General features: G+C 45.0%; 1 long non-coding RNA gene across 3 annotated transcripts; it reads right to left on the reverse strand.

Annotated features, from left to right (window-relative positions):
• Positions 1-7513: 7513 nt before the first annotated feature.
• Positions 7514-18690, reverse strand: LOC133255704 (uncharacterized). 3 transcript variants are annotated; one of them, XR_009739020.1, is made up of 6 exons: positions 18485-18690; positions 17798-17892; positions 16036-16146; positions 9983-10175; positions 8596-8709; positions 7514-8422 (listed from the first exon to the last, which is right to left on the reverse strand). It is a non-coding gene; the product is annotated as an uncharacterized LOC133255704 (long non-coding RNA). The 3 variants fall into 3 exon arrangements; XR_009739021.1 differs by lacking the exon at positions 8596-8709 and having other exon boundaries at positions 7515-8422; positions 16036-16143; XR_009739019.1 differs by lacking the exon at positions 8596-8709 and having other exon boundaries at positions 7516-8422.
• Positions 18691-18906: the final 216 nt, after the last annotated feature.

Consider the following 18906-nt stretch of genomic DNA (forward strand, 5'->3'; position numbering starts at 1 on the left):
GTACAGTATCATGAAGAAAAGAACAAGTACTCTTAGGGAAATGTGAAATAAATGTGTTCAAACTGTTATTCATAGCTGCCTCCGGCTAAGAATAAGGGTAGTGTTGTTATTAGGTTTTCTTTAGACTTCTTTACTCTTTCTTGAACTTTAGCAGTTTTAAAACATATTACAAATGTGCATATTATAGAGCACATATTAGTTCGATAACTATAAAAATAATACAATTAAAAAACTACTCTCTGGGGAGAAAACAGAATGAACACCTATATAAAAGTAAAGGTAATATGTGTAGAATATTCTTTTTTAAGATTTTTTTTTTATGTGGACCATTTTTAAATTCTTTATTTAATTTGTTACAATATTGCTTCTGTTTTATGTTTTGTTTTTTTGGCCACGAGGCATGTAGGACCTCAGCTCCCCAGCCAGGGGTTGAACCCACACCCTCTACATTGAAGGCAAAGTCTTCTGACCTGCCAGGGAAGTCCCTAGAATATTCTTTTGATAAAACTGGTTCTCAAATTATTTTGTAACCAGATGGCATAACAGGGGCCCAGAACTCAGGGTAAAATTATGATTCATTCTTAGCTATTGTTTTTTGTTTGTGTTCTAAGTGATGGGAGAGATTTGAACATCGCCTGGTTCATCGCCTTTGAATAAAGCACCAGGAGAGAGAAAGTAGTTGAAAATACAGGACAGAAGAGCTTTGAGTGAAGGTAGGCCTTTTTCAACTCACAATGAAAATGTCTCTACTGATAAAGAAACGTCACCCTGGACCCTAAGAGAAGAACTGGGCACACCCCCGATTGTGAGCAGTGAGTCTTGGCAGTGCTGAGAAAAACAAATGAGGCTGCCCCCGCGCTACTGTTGGAACAACATCTGACACAGTGGTAAGGAATCCGCCTGCCAATGCGGGGACACGCAAGAGACGTGGATTCAATCCCTGGGTCGGGAAGATCCCCTGGAATAGGAAATGGCAACCCACTCCAGTCCTCTTGCCTGGAAAATTCCGTGGATAGAAGAGCCTGACGGGCTACAGCCCACGGAGTCGCAAAGAAGTGGGCACAACTGAGCACGTGTGCACATGTAGCATGATGATTATGAGAATCCATACTTGTGCTCAAATTCAAAGCACAAGTGGGAAACAAGCACACCAGTGGAAGAAAAGGCAATTTTAGTGCATGGCCGCTTTAAAAATAAAGTGAATAATTAAAGAAATAAATAACCTGGAAGAGAGATAACATATTAGTGGCTGCCAGGAGCTGATGGTGGGATGACTATAAAGGACCAGCGAGAAGGAATTTAGTGGGGGGAGGGCAGGTGACAGAAACATTTTGTGTCTTGACTATGGTGGTGGTTACATGTCAGCGCATTTGTCAGAACTCATGAACCTATACACCAAAGAGTAAATTTTCTTGTATGTACATTAAAAAGCAAGTAAGTAAAATTTTAAAGCTTTAATAAAAGTTTTTTTTAACTGGGTCAGGGGCACATAAGTGTTCCCAGATCTAGATTTTACCAGTTCCTTGAAGAAAAAAACTAAGCCAGTGGAGTGAAGACTAATCAAAATTCAAAAATCAAAATTCAAAACTAATCAAATTCAAAAGAGAAGAAGCCTTTTGTTTTCCATTGTGTTATAGCAATACCCAACAAACAGAGACTTCTCATCTTAGGGATAGTTTTTAAAATTTAAAAAACTAAAATATGCCTTAGGAGCATTCAAGATGAAAAAACCAGTTGAACCTCAAGTTTCTCAAAAGAACCATACATCAGAAAAAAAAAAATAGAGCTTTTATTTTTTTCTCAAAGAATCTTGATGGGAAGGGAAAAGTGAAGCCCAAGAATTTGCTACCTACCCAATTTGTTTTTTCACTGGAAGGGCAACACAAAGACAGTTGCAGATTTGTAAGCCTAAGAAAATATATCACCCACATGTTCCTGCTAGAAAAAATGATATTTCAAGACATGTGTTAGTCCTCTGAGAGATGAATCAAAATGGAGAATTCAAGAAAGGAAATGAAATAGTACGAAAGAATTAGGGACAAACTTTAAAATCAATTAAAACCTCAAATACAATTAACAAATTAATGCAAAAAGAAGCAACGGTTCTTCAAAGGGGCATTTTTTTCAAATAACTGAGAAAATTAAACTAGATTGCTAAGCTCTGATTAAATTAGCACATCTAAAAAGTGAATATAGATGTAAAAATTCAAAGTACAATACAAGCCACTACATTCAACAGTCTACCAGGAGAACAATTCTCTGCAATTTACTAGGCTTAACATCATTTAATGTGAGGAGGTCTGATGATATAATCTAGCACTTCAAGGTCAAATTCTTAAAAGATCTACTTAATGTTTGCTAACAGTTTCTCAAGGAAAGCTATGACAAACACAGACAGCTTATTAAAAAGCAGAGACATCCCTTTGAGCTCCTACTGTGTACCTGTCTGTGCTGGACGGGGCCAGCATTCCAGGCTGTGCTGTGTGCTCAGTCATGTCCCGACTCTTTGTGACCCCACGGACTACAGCCCACCAGGCTCCTCTGTCCATGGGATTCTCCAGGCAAGAATACTGGAGTGGGTTACCACTTCCTTCTCTAGGGGATCTTCCTGACCCAGGGATCAAACCTGTGTCTCTTGTGTCTCCTCTTCAGCAGAGAGCAACTACAAAGAAGGCAGAGCCCTTTGATGGAGAGCTGGGACCACCCTGGAAGAGCTCTGTCCTAGACATTGTGGGGAGCCCATGAGGGTTTATGAGGTGGGGGTGGGGTAAGAGATGTATGCTAAATATTAGAGGCTGGAGGAAGAGGGAACAGCACTGACAACATTTCAAACTCTCTAGTTCAATGGCAGAGAGTTGGGGGTGGGGTGAGAGGCTTCGTAGGAACAAGGATGTTGGCAAAGGTGGCAGAATCGGGAGGTCTCACGGAGTCATAGGATCTGGGCTCCACCTGGAAGGGTGAGCTCCACAAGGCCGGCAGAGATCCCCAGGGGGAGGATCCTGCATCACAGCAGCTCTCTAGGGCTTGTGAGGGTGAAGGGTGAAAGTTACCAACCAGCCATCTGTAAAGACTATATACACCAGGGAACCGCCTTCATATACAACACTCTGCAGAGGTTTGAAAGGACTCAGCAACAAACTTAGAACAGGATCTTAAATTGAACCATATGAAATTGCTGTTTTGTACTTTTATAAAACAGTCACACATCAGCAAATTCATACGGCTCACTCTGATATATAGTGTGGTCTCTCCTTGTTTAAAAGGAAAGGAAAAAGCAAGTGAGCATGTTCAAGTACACGAGGATAACAGGAAACACTGGAGCACGGATAGAACTGAGTGTGTTGGGGAGGTGGGAGCTTTTATTTTCACTTTCACAGCATACTTCTATAGGGCTTAATTTCATCACAATTCGTATGGCGATTTTTTTTAAATGAAGGAAAATTAATTAAATGTGAAGGTTGAATTAAGGTTGTTTAACCCTCAAGGCTGACCTGGTTCTGATATTGGTTTTATATCCAATGTATGACCTCAGTCACTTATTTCCTCTTTTGTGAAATGAGGGGGTTGATTAGGTCAGTGAGTCCCAAACATAGACAGACACAAATGAAAATCTCTTAGAGACATTTGCAAAAAATAGAAAGAAGAAGAAAGAAGGCAGAAGTCCTAAAAAGACATTTCTACAAAGAAGACATACAGATAGCCAAAAGGCACGTGGAAAGACATTCAGCATCGCTAACTGCTGAAGAAATGCAAATCAATACTACAATGAAGTGTCACCTCACACTGGTCAGAATGGCATCATCCAAAAGTCTACAGATACTAAATGCTGGAAAGGGTCTCGAGAAAAGGGAACCCTCTGATACTGTTGGTGGCAATGTTAAGTTGGTACCCCCATTATAGGGAACAGAATGAAGGTTTCTTAAAAAGCTAAAAACAGAGCTATCACATGATCCAGCAATCCCACTCTTGGTACATATATCCCACTCTTGGGCGTATATCCAGAGAAAAACACAGTTCAAAAAGATACACGCACCTCAGTGTTCATTGCAATGCTGTTTACAGTAGCCAAGACATGGGAGCAACCTAAATGTCCACTGGAGGATGAACGGATAAAGAACAGGTTGTAGACATATACAACAGAATATTACTCCATCATAAAAAAGAATGAAATAATGCTATCTGCAGCAGTATGAATGAACCTAGAGATTAGCATACCAAGTGAAGTAAGCCAGAGAAAGACAAATATCATATGATATCTCTTACATGTGGAATCTTAAAAAAAGGGATACAAATGAACTTATTTACAAAACAGAAGTAGATTCACAGACACAGAAAGCAAACTAATGGTTACCAAAGGGGAGAAGGGGAGAGGGATAATTAGGAGTTTGGGATTAAAATATACATACTACTATATAAAATAGATAACTAACAAGGACCTACTGTACAGCATAGGGAACTATACTCAGTATCTTGTAAAAACCTCTAATGGAAGAGAATGTTAAAAAAAAATATGTATATATACGTAGATATGATATCCCGGGTAGGTCAGCAGTAAAGAAACTGCCTGCAATATAGGATATGGGGGTTCATCCCTGGGTTGGGAGGATCCCCTAGAGAAGGGCATGAAAACCCATTCCAACATTCTTTCCTGGAGAATCCCCATAGACTGAGGAGCCTGGTGGGCTAGAGTTCATAAGGTCGCAAAGAGCTGGACACGACTGAAGCAACTTAGCACGCACACGCACACACATATATACATAACTGAATCACTTTACTGTACATCTGAAACTAACACAGCATTCTAAATCAACTGTATTTCAATTAAAAAAAAAAAGCTTTTAAATGCCAAAAAAAAAAAAAAAAAAATCAGCAGGCCTGGAAACCTGCATTCTGACCAGGCCTTCCTCAGGTGACTGATAATCGACCAGGAAGCCCCTGGCCAGAAGACTCCATGATTTTCCTTCCAGCCTTAACATTACCGTATTCCATCTCAGTTGTTCCCTTGAGTTTAGTGCCAACCCAATGAGACATTCAACTCCGTATCACAGAAGTGTCTTAAAAAAACCCTTCTAGCACCCAGTCCCTTCAGCAAAGAAGAACTGGAGCCAGAAAGGGGGGAACATGTTTTTAATGCTGCTCAAATGCTTGAAATGGATTAAGCATTTGGTTTTACTTGGATTATTATTTTTTTCCATGAATATAAACCATTTTGCATTTTGGAATCCTTTTGCAAACAGAGCAGTTTGTCTTTGTGTTTGCTCATTTAAAAACAAATATTTGCCTGCCAAGCAAATACTGTCTCTTAGGATGTGCTATTAATAGGATAATTAGGCAGCCGGTAATGAAAAGGATTGCTGGTAATTATGGCAAGATTTGTTTTGGCATTTGAAGGCAGCAATGGAGGCTGGAGTGCTAAAATCTACCTTAGAGTTAATTAGTACAATTAGAACACACCTGAAAAAATAGCCCAGCTAATGAACACTTCACTCTACTTTTAAAGTGACAGCACTCAGCGTTCCCTAGACTGCCTGGGCAATCTCAGCCTTGATGTTTCCAACATGACAGGGGACTGTGGACATGACAGAGAGCTTGAAGTTGCCCAGCCTCAGTTTTCAAAAGACCTCACTGTTCATGAGCTCTTTCCTCTCACCTCTACTCATCACATGTTCTGTTTGAACGCAAGTTTCCTTGTATTTTATTATTTGGGTTTCATCATAACCCTTTGAATATATAAATGAGGTTAGGGTTTTTTAAGGGAGGGTGTTTCCTGCCATTTGGGGGATAAGGAAGTTGAAGACTAGAGATGCCCAGGCTTTGCACAAGGTCAGAGGAATTGATGAGGTCAGAAGTCACAGAATAGGTCTAAGTCAAATTAGAGAATGACTCAGAAGAAAGCAGTTTTCTAATTCCTGTTGGGCTTCCCACATCTGCACAAAATGCCAGACTTGCTGGGTCCTCTTCAAAGCAGGCACCATCCAACTTGCCACCCTGGTTGACTTCCCTATAACAGGTTAAGGTTCCAAAATAATTAAAATCACTCTGCTCAGAAAAGATTCTCACATGTACCCTTCTCCCGCTCCCCTGCTGGCCTTCTCTCTCCCGTGGCTCATTCGCAGGGAGGTTTGTCTCCATGCGCAGGCGCACGTGTGGCTGCGCTGGGCCTGGAGGGCACGCTGGCTGGCAGGTGTGTGCCTGCATGAGCGCTGGGGGCTGGCCATGGGCGCACACACACATTCTCAGGGGAAGAGCATTCGTGCAGTGAAGAGAAGACAGAAACTGTCGGCTTATCTAAGGAAAGCTCTGCAAAATGTGGTGAGTTATTCCACCTCTTTACAATCTTAGCTACTTCATCCCCCAAATGGGAAGAGAGTTGGCATCCACTGTGTAGGTTTGTCATTAAGGATACAGGGAGAAAAGTATGAAGCATGCCCAGTCCACTGTCACCACCCTAGTCATCGCCACGATGGAGGCTGCTGTAGAACCTCCTTTCTGCTCACCCTATGTAGGGTGGGTCACACACTGGCGTTGTCTCATTCAGACCTCTGGCGCAGTTTGGTGAGACAGTGAGGAAAGGAGTGCTGGAAAATCTAGGGAGATCACGCCCTTAGATTCACGAACCCTTTTCTCTATGCAGGGCAAATCCAAAAACAGAATCCTGCCAGAACAAATGCAGAGGCTCAGGCCTGAGATTTTAGGTCATCTCCTGCATTGTATCCTCTAGAATCTTTCTCCTCCCTTGCAAATGACAACAGCCCCTAACAGTTCACAGGGACTGTGTACCTCAGGCACAGCATTTGTTGTTCTCGGCATCTCCGTGAAGCAAGTCTCAGCATCTTTTTAAGAATGAGGAATCCGAGGCTCAGAGAGGTTAGGTAACAGGTCCTACACCACACAGTCTGTCAAGGATCAGGCCAAGATTGAACCTGAGCCAAGTGGCCCCAAGCCCAGCCTCTTTCCACCCCATACAAAGTTGTGTATTGTCCATGATCCAAACTCTCCTGCTGAGAATCTGAGGATTTAGGGGTCACTATGAGGACTTTCCTGGGAATTGTCAGACCCTGGACCACCCCATGGCTATGTACAATAGAAATCATGGGGACAGGACTTGTATTTTGTAAACTAAACTCAAAGAAGACTACCATTCACGTAAAAGCTGAAATTTATGTCCCCTGCAATAGCTAGATTTGCACTGATTAATTAGAAAATTGCATTTATATAACCCTTTAATCTGTACTTATGTGTCACTAAGGGTGCAGCGAGCTGGGCAGGGAATTACATCCAGATTAGCTCTGATCCATAAGCAGCCTGGATTGGAGCTGCTTTCTGTGCTGAAAGGGAAGAATCAAAGGGATTTGGGGCAGGGATCCCTAGTGAGAACTCTACCCCCTCTCCTGTCTTGGACCCAACGAGTTCAGGGCCTTCGAGAGTTCCCCACTAACACCCACATGGCCTCCTTGATCAGAACAGGGGGTGAGATTACCCAAAGAGCTAATTTCCAGCTGAGTTTGGCCCTTGGTTTCCTAAACAAAATTGGTATTATTCTTCTCAACATGTGTTTGGCAAGATTAAAGATCCGTCAACCTGCACAGCTTAATTTAAGCTGTCCTGGGAGCAGACCATGTCCTCCCAGAGTGGGGGAAGGGAAGAGGGAGGGCCCAGAACATGAAGTCGTGTTTATTGAATTAGAAAGACCCTTAATGGATAAGGGGTACTGATGTAGGAATCTTCACACTTTATGATGTTTTGAGGAAGTTACTTGATCTCAAAAATCATTTGAAAGCATCTCAGGTGTGATTTTCATTTTCTTTTTCTTCTTTTTAAAGTTGGATCAACAGATGGGCGTGGATGGGGAAGATGCAGCTGAGAGGGTCAGTTCTCTTCTTCAGCGTGGGAGGCAGTCTGACTCTGGGGCTGTTTGGTGTGGGAGTCAGTGAACATCATCGTAGGTTACAGATGGGGTAGGGGAGGGTCTAGAGAGGCTCAGAGATACTGTGCGGAGGAAGGCAGCATGGCTGGAGTTTGACCCCAGGGCAAGGAGCCTCCCACTCTTGCAGCTGTTGCCAGGAAGCTCAATTCCTTTTGTCTGGCGGGGCCAAAAGTTGTTGACCTTCGCCAGACAGTTATCCTCGCTGGGCCTGTCCTTCATCAGTTATGATGAAGGGAGTGGACTGAATGACTCATGAGGCTTATCCCAGCTCTAATATTCTGATCTTATAAGCATCTCCGTGGATTTCATAGCCAATCAGAACAGCAGTTTCCCGAGCTCCCCAGTGCTCCATAGCGGGAGTAGAACGCTGTGGTTTAAAAGTGTGTGTTCTGTAGTCAACCTGCAGGGGAGAAATCCAGCCTGGCTCACTCTCTTAAGCTCCTTAACCTTTGCTCTGTTTTCCTCCTCCGTAATTTGCACTGGAAGTAGCAGCACCTGCATCACAGAGATGAAGTGAGAAGTAGATGAGTAAACAGGTGCAAAGCTGCTGCAACAGTACCTGGGGCCCAGCAGGTACTTGATAATGGGAGCTGTGATCATCGCCCTCTTGACACAGACCACAGCCCCCTCCCACCAGGTGCCACTCACTGGGGCCTGAACGCACACACCTTGGAGAGCTCCCAGGTCGCTCTGCAACTTGACACGGGCTGCCTGGGCCAGGTTTCCTGGAGGACACGCCAGGCTCTCACCAAGGAGGTGTTGAATGGACAGTTGTGTGCAATCTATGGCCCAGAAGCATGAGCGGCATGTCAGTTTCTACCCTGAGGCCATTTTACTCCGCTTTCTTTTGTCTGGTCCTTCAGGGAAGATGAAAACCAAAGATTCTCCCCACACCCAACATTCCCGATCTCACTCACAATCACACTCCCTCTTATCTTGTGTATTTTACCCGGAAAGTGCACATTCTATGCTTTCCAAGGGGCCCAGTGGCACTTCCAAATTAAACAAGCTGGCGTCTTGTAGTGGCAGAGAGAGTTTCCTGCGGTAGATGTGAGCAGGGTGGTGCTGTGGGAAGAGCCCCAGGGCAGGAGACAGAGAACAGGGGGTGGGGCTTCTGCTCCACCTACTTGCTCTGTCTGGGCCTCCCTGTCCCTGTCTGTGCAGTTAGCTATACTGGATTATGTTTCCTAAGGTGTGTTCAGCAGGACACCAGTCCCCAAACTGCTCTGTCATGGGGAGAAAAACAAGTCTGCCCTATATATGTGTGTGTGTGTGTGTGTGTATGTGTATATATATATATATCTGTATATATATCTGTATATTTATATGTGGGCTTCCCAAGTGGCTCAGTGGTAAAGAATCTGCCTGCCAATGCAGAAGTCGCAGGAGATCCTTGGGTCAGGAAGATCCCCTGGAGGAGGACATGCAACCCACTCCAGTACTCTTGCCTGGGAAATCCCATGGACAGAGGAGCCTGGCAGGCTACAGTCCGTGGAGGGTCACAAAAGAGTCATACACGACTTAGCTACTAAACAATAACAACAACAATATATGTGTATATGTATTGGGTTGGCAAAAATGTTCATAAGATGATGGAAAAACCCAAACCAACATTTTGGCCAACCCAATGTGTGCGTGTGTGTGTGTGTGTGTGTGTGCATGCTCAGTCACTAAGTCGTGTCCTACACTTTGCAACCCTGTGGACTTGAAATTGGGGTTGAACCCAAGTCTCCTCACTGGCTGCTGCTGCTGCTGCTGCTAAGTCGCTTTAGTCGTGTCTGACTCTGTGCGACCCCATAGATGGCAGCCCACCAGGCTCCTCCATCCATGGGGTTTTCCAGGCAAGAGTACTGGAGTGGGATGCCATTGCCTTCTCCGTCCTCACTGGCAGGTGGATTCTTTACCACTGAGCCACCTGGGGAGCCCACATATGTGTAGATATTGGGAAATGTGGCTGTTATATCCCCTCCTTGATGCTGAGCAAAGCTCATTAGTATATTAAAGGCCCCGAGAAGTTCTACATGATAAAAACAAAATTGTTTAGTTTCACTTTACCTCAGGGTTTACTAGAGCTTCTGCCAAGAGTTCTCTTTTCATGTGACTCCTCCCCGCTCATTGGCCTCCTATGGAATTAGACGGAGCTCTCTGATCCTTCATGGCTGCAACAGCCTGTGTCTCCTCCCCCAGGAAAAAATAGATAAACATGCAAGATGCAGCTGTCCCAAGAAGTATTTCAATGTCCTCATTTCTTGGCCCAAGGGAGGAAAAAAAAGAGAAAACCAAAACCATGTGACTACCCTTGCACACTGTCATCAAAGGGCCCCATGGCCCCCTGACCCAGGGCATCGTGGAGACAGGCGAGAGGGAGTTCAAGGAAGAGTCAGGAAGCCCAGCGTGAGTCACCCACCATGAGTAAATAAATCAGGGGGCCACCCTCGAAGCAGGTTGTGTTGTGTTGTTTGAGCAAGGCTGCTAGACATCTGGATGTTTCTGTCAGCCCCCACCCCTCCTGTTGCCATAAATTTAAGCTAATCCTGTGGGGCCGAGGATCATAAGAGTAATCCTCACATCTGTGTGGGCTTTTCAGCTTTTGAAAGCTCATTCACAGCATTATCTCATTAGCTCTCCTCAGTGCCTATGGGAGGGCCTCAGAGATGATCATCCCCATTTGGCAGAGAAGATGCTGCAATTCGGAGAAGGAAAGTGACTTTCACAAGGTCACACAGCAAGACAGTAGAGGGCTAAGACTAACTCAACTGTCTCCTGGTCCCCAGCCCAGGGCTCTCTAACCAGCACAGCGCGACCATCTCAGAGAACCCTCAGAGGCACAGACTCCATCCCCCTGCTACCATATGAGAATGGAATGTAGGTAGAAACAACAGTGGGGGGACCATGGACTTTAGAGTCAGACGGCCAGGTTCACATCTCTGCCCAGCTTCTAGGTCGTCAAACCTCAGACAGTGTGGTCGAGCTCTCTGCATCAGCTCCTCAGCCCAAAGCAGGGAAGACACTCTGCCTTGAGCGCCACCTGCTTCATCTGCTCTCCGTCTGTCTCCTCTTCTTGTCCTCTCCTTATAAGGACTCTCCGTCTATAAGAAACTGTTCTTCCCGCAACTCTAACCATGTAGTTCTGAAAGAAGGGGTCCGTCACAGTGGTCCCACCTGTCTGGCTTACAGGAGTGGGCACACAATCCAGCCAGGTCAACTGGGGGCCCCTTCGAGAGTATTTTCAAAATGAAATAAAGGAAGGTACCCTTTTCCTTTCTGGGAGTAAAGCTGAGAAGATGTGACCCCAGCCTTATGGAGAAAACTGGCCTGAGAGACTGAAGTTGGTGTGCAGAGGGAAGCACTTAGAGATGGGGAGAAGACCTGGGATGCAGTCAACACCGAGGCCCGGAGGCCCCTGCCCTTCCCTTAGGTGGGTCACATGAGCCTGTGAAACTCCTATGCAGCCCCTCCATCCAGCTTCTAAGATCTAGACTGTACTGAATGCGTAGCAAATGGAAATTACCACCCACACCTGTCACTTGGAGGGGCCCTACTGACTCAAATGCCGGGAAAACAGGTAGCTATGTAGGAGGCCCCCAAATAGCATTCCATATAATGAACAAAAGATTTGAGTTCCTCAGCTTTTATAGACTCATAGAAGCTCAGAGCTTGAAAGAATTTTAAGACTGGAGTCCTGACCTTTCTTTTTAACATAAAGGTGAGAAAATCCATCCTATGTGCCTGGATGTTGGACCCTAGGGCCCTCAGCTAGTTAGAAAGTCTCAGGACACAGGAATCCTGAATCCTGGGTTCTCCTCCATCTGCTGATCACACACTTCAAGGAAAAGAGGTGAGAAAAGGACTGGATGAAGTGAATATACCTGGATGCTCTGCTTTTCTCAGAAAGGGTTATAAGGATCAAGCCAGATTATATCATAGGTGACTATGAAAGGATTTATCTAAGTCTAAGCACCACTGAAAACAAGGGATTATTGTTATTATGAAATTGCAGACTCAAGATTCCCTACACATGAAGCCTGACTTTCCCCAGGGAATTAATAGTACACCAGACTGTGCACAAAGGGCGGAGAAGGCAGTTAGGAAACTGAGCCAAGTCACCTCCCAGTGAGCCATCAGCTCAGTCCCCTGCCTCTTCTGCCCTCTAGCCCCTCAGTCCTCCAGTTGCCTGAACTCAGGGCAAAAGCGTAACAGACCAACAGTCCTGGTTTGTCTGGGACTGAGGGATTTCCTGTGTTAAGAGCTGTCTGGCAAGACTCACTAACACCTGTTATCAGGTCCTTTTATACTTCTGTGTCCCCTGCCCTGAGCCACTATATTCACTCTCACTCCAGAGTCTGGCAAGTGCTTCAGGGCAGTTCAGTTCAGTTCAGTCACTCAGTCGTGTCCGACTCTGCGACCCCATGAGTTGCAGCACGCCAAGCCTCCCTGTCCATCACCAACTCCCGGAGTTTACCCAAACTCATGTCCATTGAGTTGGTGATGCCATCCAGCCATCTCATCCTCTGTCATCTCCTCCTCCTGCCCCCAATCCCTTCCAGCATCAGGGTCTTTCCCAATTAGCTCAGCTCAAATACAGCCCTATCCTGTGCCTCTGTCCGTGGTTCTGAAACTTTTTTTTTTTTTAAGTGCACTGAGACAAGGTTAGTTCTCCTAAGACTGGGATTCTTGCTGTTTCATCCAGGTTCAGTTCAATTCAGTGACTCAGTCATGTCCGACTCTTTGTGACCCCATGGACTGAAGCATGCCAGGCTTCCCTATCTATCCACCCAAACTCATGTCCATTGAGTCGGTGATGCCATCCAACCATCTCATCCTCTGTCATCCCCTTCTCCTCCCACCTTCAATCTTTCCCAGCATCAGGGTCTTTTCTTTGCATCAGATGAACAAAGTGTTGGAGCTTCAGCTTCAGCATCAGTCCTTCCAATGAGTATTCAGGACTGATTTCCTTTAGAATTGGTTTGATTTCCTTGTAGTCCAAGGGACTCTCAAGAGTCTTCTCCAACACCACAGTTCAAAAGCATCAATTCTTTGGCACTCAGCATTCTTTATAGTCCAACTCTCACATCCACACATGACTACTGGAAAAACCATAGCTTTGACTAGACGGACCTTTGTTGGCAAAGTAATGTCTCTGCTTTTTAATATGCTGTCTAGGCTGGTCATAGCTTTTCTTCCAAGGAGCAAGTGTCTTTTAATTTCATGGCTGCAGTCACCATCTGGAGTGATTTTGGAGGCTAAAAAAATTAAGTCTGTCACTGTTTCCATTGTTTCCCCATCTATTTGTCATGAAGTGATGGGACCGGATGCCGTGATCTTAGTTTTCTGAATGTTGAGTTTTAAGCCAACTTTTTCACTCTCCTCTTTCACTTTCATCAAGAGGCTCTTTAGTTCTTCTTTGTTTTCTGCCATAAGGGTGGTGTCATTGGCATATCCGAGATTATTGATATTTCTCCCAGCAATCTTGATTCCAGCTTGTGCTTCATCCAGCCCGGCATTTTGCATGATGTACTCTGCATGTAAGTTAAATAAGCAGGGTGACAATCATACAGCCTTGACGTACTCCTTTCCCGATTTGGAACCAGTCTCTTGTTCCATGTCCAGTTATAACTGTTGCTTCTTGACCTGCATGCAGATTTCTCAGGAGGCAGGTAAGGCAATCTGGTATTCCCATCTCTTTAAGAATTTTCCAGTCTGTTATGATCCACACAGTCAAAGGCTTTGGCATATTCAATAAACCAGAAGTAGATGTTTTTCTGGAACTCTCTTGCTTTTTCTGTGATCCAACAGATGTTGGCAATTTGATCTCTGGTTCCTCTAACTTTTCTAAATCCAGCTTGAACATCTGGAATTTCACAGTTCAGGTACTGTTGAAGCCTGTCTTGGAGGATTTTGAGCATTATTTTGTTAGTGTGTGAGATCAGTGAAACTGTGCAGTAGTTTGACTATCCTTTGGCATTTCCTTTCTTTGGGATTGGAATGAAAACTGACCTTTTCCAGTCCTGTGCCCACTGCTGAGTTTTCCAATTTGCTGGCATATTGAGTGCAGCACTTTCCCAGCATCATCTTTTAGGATCTGGAATAGCTCAACTGGAATTCCATCATCTCCACTAGCTTTTTTTATAATGATGCTTCCTAAGGCCCAGTTGACTTTACATTCCAGGATGTCTGGCTCTAGGTGAGTGATCACACCATCATGGTTGGGTCCACACCATTTCTGTCCTTTATTGTGGCCACCTTTGCATGAAATGTTCCCTTGGTATCTCTAATTTTCTTAAAGAGATCTCTAGTCTTTCCCATTCTATTGTTTTCCTCTATTTCTTTGCATTGATCAATGAGGAAGGATTTCTTATCTCTCCTTGCTGTTCTTTGGAACTCTGCATTCAAATGGGTATATCTTTCCTTTTCCCCTTTGCCTTTAGCTTTTCTTCTTTTCTCAGCTATTTGTAAGGCCTCCTCAGACAACCATTTTGTCTTTTTACATTTCTTTTTCTTGGGAATGGTCTTGATCACTGCTTCTTGTACAATGTCACAAACCTCCGTCCATAGTTCTGCAGGCACTCTATTAGATCTAATCCCTTGAATCTTTGTCACTTCCACTGTATAATCGTAAGGGATTTGATTTAGGTCATACCTGAATGGTCTAGTTCACCCAGATATTCATTTCATAAATATCTTCAGTTAGCTTTGCTTATATAATAAACCATCCCCAAACTTAATAGATTAAAAAAAATGGTTTTTTGCATAATTCTATGGGCTGCCTAGGCCATTTTGGTTTGTGTCATCCTGGCTGATCTGTGGTCAGCTTGGCTGACACTGGATGAGCTAGGATGGCCTCATTCAAATGTCTGGTGATTGCCAAGCTGTTAGCTGGGGGCACTTCAGTATTTTCCATGCAGTCTCTCTAGCATGTTAGCTCAGGCTTATGTGTAGGGTGGACTCAGTGCCCCAAGACTACAAGAGAAGGCAAGCTCCAATACTCAAGTTCTTTTCAAGTCTCTGTCACATTTGCTCATGTTCTGTCATCCAAAGCAAGTCACACGGTCAAGCTCTGAGTCTGCGGGAGGGGAGTCCCCAAAGGCTCAGACACAGGGAAAAGAATAATTGTTTTTGAAACACTCTGCCACTTTCCCCATTATCCTGCATCCCCAAAGCACTCTAAATTTACAAATAATGGGATGACCCTCTGGTGAACCCATGGAGAAATGAATTTGCCTCTACAACTGTGTTAAGCTGAGTGTCCACTTGGCCTCTGCTGCAATCACTTTCATAATTGTATCAGGAACAATTAAAAGTCTTTCTGAGCTCTCCTGCTGACATTCAGGACCACAGTATTAGGTCTCACTGTATCAAAAAAGAACTTTTTTTTTTTTCATTTCTACATTTTTTTAAAAAGTCCTTTTGAATTGCAAATCTTTTCAACAATATTCAGCAACAATATTTTGAGTTATGTGTGACTGGGCAATAAATCCTTAGTTACCTTCTTGCTAAGTGGTTTTAGTCGTGTCTGACTCTTTGTGACCCTATGGACTGTAGCCCTCCAGGCTCCTCTGTCCATGCGATTCTCCAGGCAAGAATACTGCGGGTTGCCATGCCCTCCTCCAGGAAATGTTCTTGACCCAGGGATCTAATCCACATCTCTTACATCTCCTGCATTGGCAGGCAGCTTCTTTGACACTAGTGCCCCCTAGGAAGCCCCTAGTTACCTTCTTGGATGAATATAAAAGTACTCTAGAGTATGGCAAAGTTCCCTGGCCCCCAACTCTCTGGAAGGGAGGAGGTTATAGAGAGCACTATCTTGGGGCCAGATCCTTACAGAAATTCTCACTGAATCCCCATGACAGTCCCTCCTTCACAGTGGTGCCATCTCCACTTCAAGGAGAAAGAAACTGAGTTCGAGGAGATTAAGTTTCTTGGTCAAATTGCAAGCGGTGACAAGTTGCATGGCAACAATTCAGACACAGGAATTCTGACCTCAGAGTCACAGCCTGTTCCATCAGCCATCCCCTCAGGGCTGCAGAGCTCTTAGATTCAGGATCTGGGGCACAGAGGCTCCGCTTCCATCTCTGCCCCCAGCTCCCGTGTGACCCCGAAACACCCACCGTCCTCTTAGAGCTGCCGTCCCATCTTCCCATGGGCACCAGAATACCTGCTCCTGCCGATCTTGTCTCAGACGGGACAAATGCAGACATCTTTGGGCTGCCCCCTGCCTTCTGGAGAGAAAGGTCAATTGGCCTTTATGGAGAGTGATTTTGGCAGCATTTTTCAAAGTTTTAAATACGTGTGTTGTGATCTGGCAGTTCTACTTCTAAAAACTCACGTTAAGTGATATACATCTGCATGTGAGTTAGAATATATGTATAAAGATGTTCATTTCAGCATTGCTTATTATAGCCAAGAAAAGCCTAAAAATAATGTAAATGCCCAAATAAATTATCCTTACCCATGATACAAAAAACAAAAAACAAACTACCATTTGAAAAGGAAGGGAAAGACCTGATAAAAAAAATTAGTCCAAGATATATTGTGTAAAAAGAATAAAGTAGATCTATATAGGATGACACAGGAAGATCACTGAAATATATTTTTCAGTACAAAACCAATTTTTAAATTTTTATTAGGTTAATAAAACTTACATGTGCTTATTTTGAGAGAGAGAGAGAAAATCATTTGGAAGGAAACATACTGAACTATTAACAACTTCTGCCTCTAACAATGGTAAGAAGATGATGAGCTGGGTTTTTATTTGTTTGACTTTTCATATTTCTATGTTGTTGAACATGTTCATAACAAATGTGTATTATATTTGTAGTGTAAAGAGAGACCAGAATTCTAGAGCTGGAAGAAACTTTGAAGGGGACCACAGCCCATGGAGAGAAGCTGGCTTTCTGCTGTCACATAGCCAGCCACTGGTAGAGTCAGGCTGAGACCTTGACCTCTAGATGCCCAGTGCAGGCTGGTTTCAATCATAAGAGCAAATCCTTCGAGAGCATATAAGCCATAAAAGCCTGAAGAATCACTGAGCTAGCATGAAGGGAAAATCCTGGGCAAAGTGCAGAGAATGGCGTTGGGTCTTAGCTCTGTCATTTACCTACAAGGCAAAATCACTTCACTTCTCTGAGCTCTATTACAGCATCATAAGTTGGGACTGGTGATGTCTATCTCCCACAGTTATCAAAGCTTCAAATAAGAAAGGCAGGAGGTCCTGACAGCAAACACTTGAACTTGAACTCTATACAGGTCTGTGTTCAATTATTCAGTCTCCTTCTCTGAACACTGAACCTAGCAAAATGCACCTCACCCAACTGTTGGAGAACTGAAGTGACGAAAGCATGTCAAACACCTGTCATGGTCTAGGGACTCAATATAAGAACCAACATCATGATATGAAAGCTCTGTGAAGACCGACTGGGGCTTTGCAGGGCTTGCCACTAGACAGCCAGTAACAGGGTCTTGTGATAATTGGGCTGGCTTCACCTTCTGGCTTCCTCTTCCCGTTCTTCCTCACCTCCCTGAAGTGAAGTGAAGTCTCTCAGTCGTGTCCGACTCTTTGAGACCCCATGGACTGTAGCCTACTAGACTCCTCCATCCATGGAATTTTCCAGGCAAGAGTACTGGAGTGGGTTGCCCTTTCCTTCTCCAGGGGATCTTCCCGACCCAAGGATCAAACTTGGGTCTCCCGCATTGTAGGCAGACGCTTTACCCTCTGAGCCACAAGGGAAGTCCCTGAAGCAGGATGCAAATGTCCTGATGCCCCAGAGCCCCAGTCTTATGGGAGAGCTACTCCCCTAACAGAGCTGTTTCATGGCCCAAGTTCAGAAGGCAGCTATACACTTACAGTCCTCACAGACTACAGAGCCTCACCTGTGGGAAGACAGACACTCTTGGGGTCTGGAACCAGAGACAGATTCAAATCCTGAATCAGCCCCTTACAGGGTGTAGGAGCTTTTGACTTCATTCTGCAAGCAATAGAGAACCATGGCCTGATGTGAGAGATTGGATTCATTTCTCTGTATATGAACTCATGTTTCTGTTCACAGCCTCGGAAATGGAAGAAAGGCAACCCTTCCCGTGCCTCTCAGGACGCAAGAAATCCACACTGCGCCTCTCCTCTATCCAGTCCAGAACAGACTAAATGAGAGAGGGAGGCGGGAGACTGGTAGGAGGATACAAAACATCAGAGAGTCACCATTCCAGGGGCTTAGAGCGGCGCGGGGTGGCGGGGGTGCCTTTACAACCCCCTCCCGGTGCTCAGTGTGAACACTGCCCCGGATCTCTGGTCAGGCCTCTGCTCAGCACACAACCTTCAAGCCCCTCCAGCAATCCTCCCTAAACACCCCCAGGTCCTGGCTTTGCCCTCCATTCTCAGCATCTCAAGCACACCAGAGGCACTGAATTCTACAGGGAGGCCAGGAATTGCTGGGTGGCATGACCTGCCACTGCTGGGAAGGGAGGGACGCTATCTGGGCTCAGGGACTGACTCAGGTAGGGCACAGCTTGGCGTGCAGCAGGAGCTTTGTTTTTCAGTCTGAGTGCAAGAGCAATCCGCACCAGTCACCGCAGAGCCATGAAGACAGCCTCCTCCACACTTGCCACCAAGTCAATTTCTCTTTCTTTCCTGGACTCAGATGTTTGTCAAGGGCCTGCCATGGCCTCAGCCCTGTATGGGTCCCTGAGGAGCAGCCTTGCTCCCCTCCCCACTTTCCAAGCACCCCACACACCCCCACACATACACCAAGTACTACTAGAGCTTATGACTCCCCGCCCCTAGGAAAACATGAGATGAACCATGAAGCTGCAGTGAGTCAGTGGTTGGTGTGTGGTTCTGATTGTGAGCTGGGCAGGAGGTCACAGAAGGGGAAAGCCCAAGCAGTTGGGCCTCCAGAGCCCCAGGGTTGTGTCTCTCTGCAAGAGCCAGGCCCCAGGCTGCAGGCAAGGCTGGCATGATTTACAATCAAGGTCCCCATTAATGG

The sequence above is a fragment of the Bos javanicus genome, chromosome 10 (assembly GCF_032452875.1).
Source record: "Bos javanicus breed banteng chromosome 10, ARS-OSU_banteng_1.0, whole genome shotgun sequence".
NCBI classification, from domain to species: domain Eukaryota; kingdom Metazoa; phylum Chordata; class Mammalia; order Artiodactyla; family Bovidae; genus Bos; species Bos javanicus.